Consider the following 10,853-nt stretch of genomic DNA (forward strand, 5'->3'; position numbering starts at 1 on the left):
CCATCCGCAGCTACCTCGGCGACCGGACTACCACGCAAATTCAAGTGTGGCCAATCTGGGAACAGAACATCTTGGTCTGTAGCACCACCATTTTGCCTATGGCACAGCGACTCCTCGGGGACTTCCAGCTGCAAGTGGGGGATCAGCAGCTGCCCGTTCGAGGCCACGCCAAGGCACCAGGGGATACATGCAAGGGCGTCATCATTGTAAACCCTGCTGAAAGCCCGGAAAAGATAAAGTCTGAACTGTATTGGCCTCAAGGTACTATCCTTGCGGTCCGCAAACTCGGAGATTCCGCGGCGGTGGTGGTGACTTTCGAGGGCACGAAGTTACCCCGCTTCCTCTTCTACCACTGCGTGGCGACGTATATCCGCGCCTATAAGAAAACGGTCCCTGTATGCACCAAGTGCGGTACCATCGGTCATCGACCACCTCAGTGCCCTCACGCCGCTCCAACCCAGTGTGCCAAATGTGGAACCCCCGCACCTGCAGGTGTAGATGCCCACGACTGCCACCCCAAGTGCCTCCTCTGCCATGGCGCCCATGAGACTGGGACCAGTGGCTGCACGGCAAAATACCGAAAATATCGGAAACGCAAGCAGCCCTCAACATCTCCTCGAGGGACCACCTCATGTTCGTCACAGCCAGACAGCAGCACAAACCTGCATCATTCGGCTCCACCACTCCACGCCGACTCTCAAGCATTCCCACCGCTCGAAGCACCAGCGGCGGTACCTCAGGTGAGCAGTTGGGCAGGGAAAGCTGCTTCTAAGCCTCTCTCACCCCCTTCTGTCGATCCTTATTCTCCCGAACTTGTGGCCCTTCGCCAGCAAGTTGCGGCACTTCAAAAGCAAAATTCTCTTTTAACTAAACAACTCGAACTCTTAAATAAGCGACTTCAACCCCAACAACAGTGTACTGCAAAGCCATCCGGTATTGCCTCCTCTGTCCAGGCGGCTACGCCAGCTATGTCCAAGCTTAGTCCTCGCGCTAAGTCCACTCCCATTAAACCGCCGGTTCAAGCAGCCATGTGTACTCCAGCACTCGGAACCGGTGCTACATCTACTCCAGAAGCTCTTGAGGCTCCTGGGGCACCTCAGGTTCTCTTGCCCGCTAACCAAACTCTCCCTAGCGAAGAGCACACCCCGCGCGTAGAGGAACGCCTCACACGCGTCGAAGCTTCGATTAATCACCTCCTCACCAGCTTCTCGGTCCAACGCATAGTAGTAGAGGTTACCCAGGCTATTCAAGCCTGGGCAATCACCCAGTTTCAACCCAAGGCATCGCGTTCCCGCTCCTGCTCGGTGAGCAGTGAGGGTACAGCTCCACGGCATCGTCGTAAGGTGGCTACCACCACCCCGTCGTCGGACAATGCGGCCTCCGTGCCCCTCCCTGCCTCTGAGGATTCCAAGCGGGACATGGAGGACCAAATATAAAACCTAGGACAGTCACGATGGCTACCAATCGTACGTCCCGTTCAAACATTGCGTCTAAATTCGAGATCATACAGTGGAACCCTGGAGGCTTCGGGAACAGGCGAAAGCGTTCACATCTTTCCCTTTTCCTCAGCTCACTTGGCTCTCAGCCGGCCGTCTTGGCGCTCCAAGAATCTGGCCCTGCTCCATCCCTTTCTGGATACTGCTCCTATGTAGGCGGCACCACCACATGCCTCCTCGTGCATAAAGCTTACACGGCGATACAGATCGACCTCGATCTGGATCTTCCTTACGACTACTGCATGATATCAGTGCTGTCTCAGCGGAGGGGCCAACCATCAATACATATCTTAAACGTGTACTGTCCCCCTCGCCTTGCGAGGGCTTCGTTTGCGCATCTCTTCCATCGGGCACTGCGTATAGCGGCCCGACAACCACTGGTGATTGTCGGGGACTTTAATGCCCCCAGCCCTCACTGGGGTTACCACTACGAGAAGGTCCGGGGCAGAGAGCTCAAGGAGCTCATTTCCTCGCTGAGCCTGACGCTTCTTACCGATCCGGCACAACCCACACGTTCCGGCAACTCGGTCACGCGAGACACATGCCCCGACCTCTCCCTCACCCGTCACATCCGCAACGCTACATGGGAAAATTTAGGCGAAAACCTAGGCAGCGATCACTTTATACTCCGCATTTCGTTCACACCGCGGCAGAAAATGCGCCAACACTGGGGCCAAGCCCGTCTCACCGATTGGACTCAGTTCAGAATGCAACCATTCCCCGCCGGCCTCTCCTCGACTGAATATGCAGCGTGGGCATCATACGCTCTTCATATGAAACAAGCGAACACTCGCACCCTTGCAACCTCTAATTTGACTCCTGCAATCGATCCACACCTCCTACATCTTTGGCACGCTCGCCGCGGGCTCATAAGGCGCTGGAAACGCAACAAACTTAATCGGAAACTTCGCGCTCGCATTGAGGCGCTCACTGCAGAGGCGGCCGTATACTCCGCACAACTTTCCGATGCTAACTGGGCAGACACCTGTTCGAAGGCTGCAAACCAGATGAGCTCTAAGAGTGCGTGGCGACTCTTTAGAAGCCTTCTCGATCCCTCCACCACCAGGGGAATAACGCAACGCCAGCTCCACCGTGTTCTGCATGCATTTCAGGGCACTACGGATGAACTCGCGCGAGAACTTTGTGACCGCTACATCTGCCGCACAATTGATCCCGCAGGCCCAGCATATACGTATTCCGGCGCCCCTAACACCGACCTCGACGCCCCATACACGCTTTCTGATTTACGATTTGCACTCACGAAAATGCGACGGGGCACGGCCCCTGGACGCGACGGAATCACAGTATCGCTCCTGGCAAATCTTCCCGACCAAGCACACCTCTCGCTACTCCAGCTTATAAATTCGATATGGGACGGTTCTCCGCTTCCAACGGAATGGACCACATCGGTCGTGACATTCATTCCCAAATCGGCAAAGTCCGTTAGTATTGAGGCACTGAGACCCATCTCACTTACGTCTTGCGCAGGCAAACTCATGGAAACCATGGTTCGCGAACGCCTTTCAGCCTACTTGGAGGCCAGGAGCACCTTTGCCGACACGATGTTTGGCTTTCGCCCGCATCTGTCGGCGCAGGACGTCCTGCTCCAGCTTCAACACGATATCATAGAGCCGACTACTATGCGCCATAACGATAAAGCCGTGCTCGCTCTCGATCTCCGCGGGGCGTTCGACAACGTCAAACACAGCACTATACTCACAAACCTGTCTACCACAAACTGCGGGCAGAAGACTTTCAACTACATTCGCGCCTTTCTATCACATCGCACCGCCTTCATTCGCCTTAATTCTACCGAACACGGCCCGTACTTATTAGGCACGCGGGGTACACCTCAAGGGGCAGTTCTGTCTCCTCTGCTTTATAACCTGGCGATGATGAACCTCCCCTCTCTTCTAAGCGAGGTCGAGGGAATACAACACGCACTATGTGCGGACGATATCACAATCTGGACCAGCACCGGCTCCTTAGCGCAAATCGAAGAACGCCTGCAAAAGGCTGCCCTTCTGGTGGACACCTACGCAGGTTCATGCGGCCTGGAGTGCTCTCCAGCTAAATCGGCTCTTCTTTCAGTCTCTCCGCTACCGCCGCCTCAAATTTTTCTTCCGTCCGGGCCCATCCCGTCAGTGCAAAATATTCGGGTTCTTGGCCTTCACCTCACATCGTCCTTGGATTCAAAGGGCACAATAGCAGGCCTCAGACGCACCAGCGAACAGGTGAGCCGCATGATACGGCGAGTTTCTACCAAGCGCGGCGGCCTCCGCGGGTCTCAGTCCCTCCGATTGGCCCACGCGTTTGTGACCAGTCGCGTCCTCTACGCCTTGCCTTACCTTCACCTGCGTCGTCGACACGAACACCAGCTGGCCGTCCTTCTTCGTTCAGTATACAAACGCGCTCTGGACCTACCTATTGCAACTTCCAACAGCCGATTCACGGCTCTGGGGGTACACAACACCTTTGCAGAGATGCGCGAAGCTCATCGCGTTAACCAAATCAATCGACTGTCGCAGACGCCTTCAGGGTGCCGTCTTCTACACAGACTTGGCCTTAACCCGATATCTGACCAAGACCCTCTGCAGCCGGTACCAGAGCTCTGGTGTCAAAAGCTATGGGTGGAACCTCTACCCCGTAATATGAACCCTGACCTCCATCCTGGCCGTAGACTAGCACGCGCCGCGGCCCTTCATACGCGACACTCCGATCGTCCTGGTGTTTTCTACGTGGACGTCTCGGGTCCCTCCCCCTCGGGTCACTTCACGGCTGCCGTGATTACAGAGGGCAAACACGTAGATGGCCTCTCCTTTCGAGCAGACACAGTAACGCACGCTGAAGAGGTTGCCATAGCTTTGGCCGCCTCTAACCCTGCCTCACGCACCATCCTGACGGACTCGCGCTCGGCCTGTTCTCAGTACCTTCAGGGTTCCATTCCTCCGCTGGCGGCTAGCCTACTACAGGCAGCCTCTTGGCGCTTTAACCCTCATCCCATTCGTATAGTGTGGACCCCAGGCCACTCGGGCCTGCCCGGCAACGAGGCGGCAAATGCCGCTGCCCGCGCTTCTCATGTCCGGGCCGTTGCCCCTCCATGTCCCGAGACGGAATCTGGCAATACCAACCTGACGCGCTTTCGCGAAATTTTGGCTTATTACCGGGCTTCGCGCCGCCTCTACCCGGACCCCGCACGCGGTTTGGAGAAAGCGGACGGATGGGCCACGTCGGCACTCTCTAGTAAACTTTTTCTGAAATAAATGTTTTTTACCACCACCACCAGAGCCAAGCTACTGCTTTATTCTTTTCTCTCGCGCGTTCCAATAGGCGCTTGGTTTGTCAGCTGGCGGTGTTTTCGCTTGCATGCCTGCCTGCAAACGGCGGAGAAACGTGGCCATGGTGTTTCGCGACGCTCATGAAAAACACAAAAAGGCGTGCGTGCTTAAAACGACCATAGATATACTTGTTTTCTAAACAGGCAAACTTAATGAAGCCTGTAAAAACAGCACGTGGTTTCAGTTTTCGACTTTAACCGGCACCGACCAGTGTCTTACCAATCAAAGAAGACATAGCTTGGACATAAAACATTTTTCTTTAGAAATTTCTACGCGCTTTGCAGAGAAGTCGCTGCAACTTGAGACACTTCACATGGTACGCTTTCTAGTGCGACACAAAACAGGAGAGCAATGAAGGACGCTAGCCAATCCCTTTAAGCACTTTTTTTAAACACACTTTAAGGCGTCGCTGTTGCGGTAGGTATGGTTTTATGACCTCCCATAGTAGAGTAGCAAGTACACAAAACCGTTAACCGTGTTTTCTGAACGCCCTGGGGATTTCATTCTCCGTACGGATGCCGCCTGTAACCGGGACGGCTCAGTGCTCTCCCATAGTTGAGTACGATCCACTCGAAATTGTTAAAAACTTTTTTTTCTAAACAAACTTCTCGCCTTTCTGATCTCTTGCGCTTCCATAAAAGTTTTGTCGACGCCGCCTCACCACATGTGAGGTCCACGGGACGGCTTTATGCTTTCCCATAGTAGAGTAGCAAGTACTTCAAATCGTTAACCCCTTTTGTTCTAAACTATACTCAATTGTTTCCCCCATCAGTTTAGCGTCGGAGTCTTTATTCACAACGCTTCTTGAAACTGGGAAATCTTATTGCTCTCAAGTTGTAAAGTATGTCGTACTATAAATCGTTGAACATGTGTTCGAAACACGTTTATGAACGAGTTATACGTAAAATAAAAGTTCTCTTCTCGATGCTCACTTACGGCAAACAACCAGTTCAACAGAAATTTACGTGTAACTGGCGTTACTCGACTAACCATGGTTAATTCGAACTATGTTGGACCACCCTAATTCAGGAAGTTAACAAAATGGCGGCACCCATGTCGGTGATTTCAAGTAGCATGGTTCCAGTGTACCCCGAAACGCCTATCCAAAAGAAGGTGAAGGACTTTTTTCAACAACAGACACGCTAACACGCGAAACAGCCCGTCCGAATAAACCACGCACCAAACATGGTGACACGAAACGCGATAGCAAATGTAACAAGCAACAGATAATCTTGCGTTTCGCACAGACTGCAAATTGACTCCACCTATAGTTGCGAGTCTTGATGAAATACGCTGGGGCACTGCAGGTGCAAAGAAAACGGATTGATTTTAAGCGAAATATATTGGGTATGCAAGTACACTTCATGGTGACCAGCTCTACGCTCATATTTTTAACGGCGAAACTGAGTGTGACGTAACATGCATCCCGACTTAAACTAAGGATAACCTTTCGCTCATTACCTGTATTAAATTCAGTTGGCGCTAACAGTAGTTTACTCAAGTTAACCGAGATTAGCAGTAACAGGGTTTATCGTGCTCATATAAAAAACGGCAGCATATCCATGGAGTGAATGATGGAGAGTGGGGCGAAGAATTTGTCCGTCCATTCGTTCTTGCTTCCGTCCGTCCTTGCGTCCATCAGCCCGTCCGTGCGCTCATCCATGCGTCCGTCCCTGTGTTCGTCCATGCAGCCACCCCTGCGTCCGTTCATGCGTCCATCCATGCATCTGACTATGTGTCCATTCGTCCATCGATTCAACACTCCAAGTACCACCATCTCGCATCTTTTCGTCCTATATTCCCCATATAGAAGCACCGCCATCCAGCGGACATTCCAAGGACTAAACGAGAGGTGACACACGCACACTTTCTTACGGCTTGCGCTTCGGGTCCACTTCCCACCTTTAACCACGTCGAGTTCATGGTATATACTAGTTCACTGTATTCATGGCACTGCGGCCGAACGCTCGCTAAACCTTTCGAAAACCAAGGAGGTTACGCCCAGCGAGTATGACGTAGCAAACTTTTTCAGTCAGATAGTGCTCAATGTACATGCCAATGGCTGCTAATGGGAAATGAGAGGCGGAGAATTCGGCTTTTACTTTCTTATGGCTTGCGCTTCGTGTCTATACTTCCCATTTTTAACCACCTCGAGTTCATTCATGGTATATACAAGTTCATTGTATTCATGGCACTGCGGCTCGATGCTCGCTAAGCCTTTCTAAAGCTAAGGAGGTTACACCTAGCGAGCATAACGTAGCAACCCTTTCTTGCCAGATAGTGCTCAATGTACACGCCAATGGCTGCTAATGGTAATCACAGCCTGCGCGTTAACTAAAAGCCGAATGCTCCTGTCTCTCATTCCCCATTAGCAGCCATTGACATCTACATTGAGCACTATTTTTTATTGTTCAACAACGCACAGAAGAAGTCTCTCACCGGCACCACCTTGGAGGTCAAAATGTTATACTCGTTACATACTACGGGGGACGAACGGGTGCCGCAATAAGGAGTTTCGCCCCTAAAAAGGGTATTACAAGAGTGCAATAAAGAACGAAGTATTCCTTTACGTTGCAAGCCGTTTTGGCGTCTACCAATCAACCTATCTATCTATCTATCTATCTATCTATCTATCCATCTATCTATCTATCTACTATCCATCTATCTATCTATCTATCTATCTATCTATCTATCTATCTATCTATCTAGCTAGCTAGCTAGCCGCCTACGTCTGAGTGCTCTCGTAATCATGCCCTTAACTTGGGTTACGCCAAAATTAGTATGGTAGAGTAACATGGTTTGACGAATACGACTGGGGAGTCATGACATGAATCATGTCACAATCCCGCGCGTAAGTCTAGAAAAACTTTCCGCAAGACTGGGACACATACTCGCGGACGGGTATGTGCCACTCCTACGTGGATACGTGCTACAGGCGATTAACAGTTTACATCAACCCAGGAGCGGCGATTACAGACATGTCCAGTTTTAACACGTGCTTGTTGAGGAAAATCCGACATTGGCGGTGTTCACCCGAAGAATGCAAAGAAAAAATGTCCAGGTCCCAGCAAGAATTAAACCCCAGCATTCTGCGTAGCAACAAAGCATTCTATCCCAATACAGCCACAACAGGTCTCAGGACTGCTTTTCAAACAGACCGATATGAACGTGAAACGTGCATTGGGGGGCAGTGATGGCTGTCTAATTTTATAAACATTACATATGTACTCCTATGAAACAGCCGTCACGTCAGATTAAGATAAACTGCAGTTAAGCGTGATGCACTGAAGTTTATTGACACATTATATCAGCCAAAAAATGGCGCGGACATTGGTAATTTCAATTCCAGTCCGTTCAGAAAAATTAGTGCGTCTCCACGAAGTATATGAGGACGAGTCGGTCAAACTATGGGTCTTACGGCGAAGTCGCTGACTAATATAAAAGGCGGACGCACGGATGGGCAGACAGGTGGATATATACACGGACGGCAAGACGCACGGACGAACAGATGCACGGATGAACGAATGGGCACATGGGCGGACAGAAAGACAGATGGCGTAGGTGATCATGTATTGTGCTTTCGTATAGTTGATTATAGTAACCGTATAGTTGGGCATTTACACGTGTTTTCGTCTGGTGTTTCACAGGTTTCGTGGGGCGTGATGGGCCCCAACTAGGTCAGCCCTAATGATATTAGCTCTCAAAAACTGCCAATAGCCGAGTTGATTTAAAGAACGTATAGAATACATCTCATGGTTCGAGCCCAGCGTTCTACGTGGCAATCGAATATTCTGTCACTAAGCCATGCCAGGTCTCGGAAATGGTTTTCAAGTAGATCGCGATGTTTGTGAAATATCAATTGTCATTGCAGTGCTGGCTAGCCAATCTTACTAACAGTACATACGTACTTATATCATACAACGTATCTAGCTGTGTCAAGGGCTGCTATCCTCGCCTTACGTTGCTCCACTTACGAAACTTACGCTTACCGACAAAAAGGAACTAAACGAAATGATCCGGTGCTGCTGCAAATGGGGGCTGAATCTCTCCATGCCTACATCCAATGCGAAACTCAAAATCCCTAGAACTTCACAAAGCAATAGATGAATTTATCGAAACCCGACGTATATCGCACTATAAAAGATAATTCAGAATCCTGCAGGACGTCACCTCATGTGCACACTCGGCACACCTCAAGTCTCCCAGTTTGTCCAGATAGTCCCTATACCTCCGGACATTCGCGACACCATCATGATTCGCCATATACCACGCAACAAGCACACTGAATATAACACGGAAAGACGCGTCGACCGTGCCAAGCAACGTGGTCAGCGCTACGTGTAAGCCACGCATTGGTCATGTAGACGCAGCGGAATATTCCGCGCATTTGGCCATGGCCCTCGCTGTTGCCACCAGGAACGCAACACATAGTTACCGCAACTGGCTTCATTTGCTTCATTGGGTCCTCGCTCGCTGGATTCCGTGCCGACCGGTTGTGCGCCCGCGCGCTCCGCGCGCTCGCGACCTTCGGCGTCATCGTAGCTCTGGCGGACTGGGCTCGCCCTACGTCACCTCCTGTCGCCGACGACCTTCGAGGACAGTGTAGCTCTGACATACTGGACCTGCTCTACGCCATCTACAAACGCCGACAACATCTCTCGCAAGTGTACCCCGTCCTCGGACTCCAGTGACCGTGTTTCCATCTTTCCTGTCTCTCCTATCCCCTCAGTTTGTCGTTGCTTCTTCTTCCTCTTTTCTACACCTTTACTTCTACCCTTTTTATCCCTCCTCACCCCCATCCCTTGTGAGCCCTGTGGCGGTGTCGCTCACTGAAGCAGACAATAACGGGGCTCACTTTTCTCTTCCTTTCTCTATCTTAAGAACCACTCGCATTTGCTTCATTTGAGCAAACAAACCCCAAGAAAGCGAAGCAGCAGCCAGCGATCTAGCCTACGCCTCAATCCAAGCATCCTGCATCTTCAGTGACTCCAACCCCCGTATTCACAAACGCTCCTAGACTCGACTTTTACCCTTCACTTGACAGACTTGAGCACTGCGCCACAGCTCGGCTCAAAGTCACTGCATATCGGCTCAAGATTATCGCTGATATGCAGTGACTTTCCGGGCCTAGAAACGGCACTCCCATCGGCTTTCTCAATCGAAGGTGAAGCGTGTAGTGAAGGGACGTTCTAGAATACGTGGGTAAGAATGTCATCCGCCACTTGACCAAAGGCTTCATCTCCAAGCCGGCACTCCGCATTCTCACAAGTGCATCTTTGTTGCGTCGTCGATGCGCTGAGATCATCTAGGCTCCGGGCCTCTCAAAGCTCTCGGAGAACGAACACTCTCATGACGCTGCCCGAGCTCTCATCAACCGGGCGCGTCATTCAACAAAGCACCACGAACTCTTGCGACCCGACACGGCTGAGCGAGATATGATGGGCTCCTCTTTTCGCGATCATGCGAGGGACAGAATGGTCACCTTCGGAGAAATAATAAAGTATTACCGTAACAACCCACTTAAACACCCACCACCAGACCAGTTTCTTAATGAGCAATAATTCACTGCTAGGCGCCTATTACGGATACGAACTTTCCCCTGTCTTTCACTGTACAGCCGTATTTGCCCCGCTGTCTACACACTACGATGCCACGCGTGGGGTGCAACTCACGCCGAGCTCGACAATATCATACGGGCCTGCCCTGAAGGTACTGACGCCATAAAACACAGCGCCAACCCTACATTCACAATCACCACGGCTGAGCAATCGGAGGCTATGATGCTCAGCCCGAGGAACCAGCTCTGCGCTCTCCGGTTTGCCGAAGACGCCGCCAGGATCCAAGGCCCGGCGGCCGCCTGAGGGCTTACGGAGGGGCCCGTCTCTCGGCCACCCATCACCTTTAGCCACATAGGGGCACTAATAAAGTCTATTCTCTCTCTCTCTCTCACTGGTACAAGCGCTTCATATCAGCTCACCACATCTGGTGTTGCTAATACCCATGTTGCTGGTGGCATCGT

Source organism: Rhipicephalus microplus, chromosome 8, assembly GCF_043290135.1.
Source record: "Rhipicephalus microplus isolate Deutch F79 chromosome 8, USDA_Rmic, whole genome shotgun sequence".
Classification (NCBI taxonomy): Eukaryota; Metazoa; Arthropoda; class Arachnida; order Ixodida; family Ixodidae; genus Rhipicephalus; species Rhipicephalus microplus.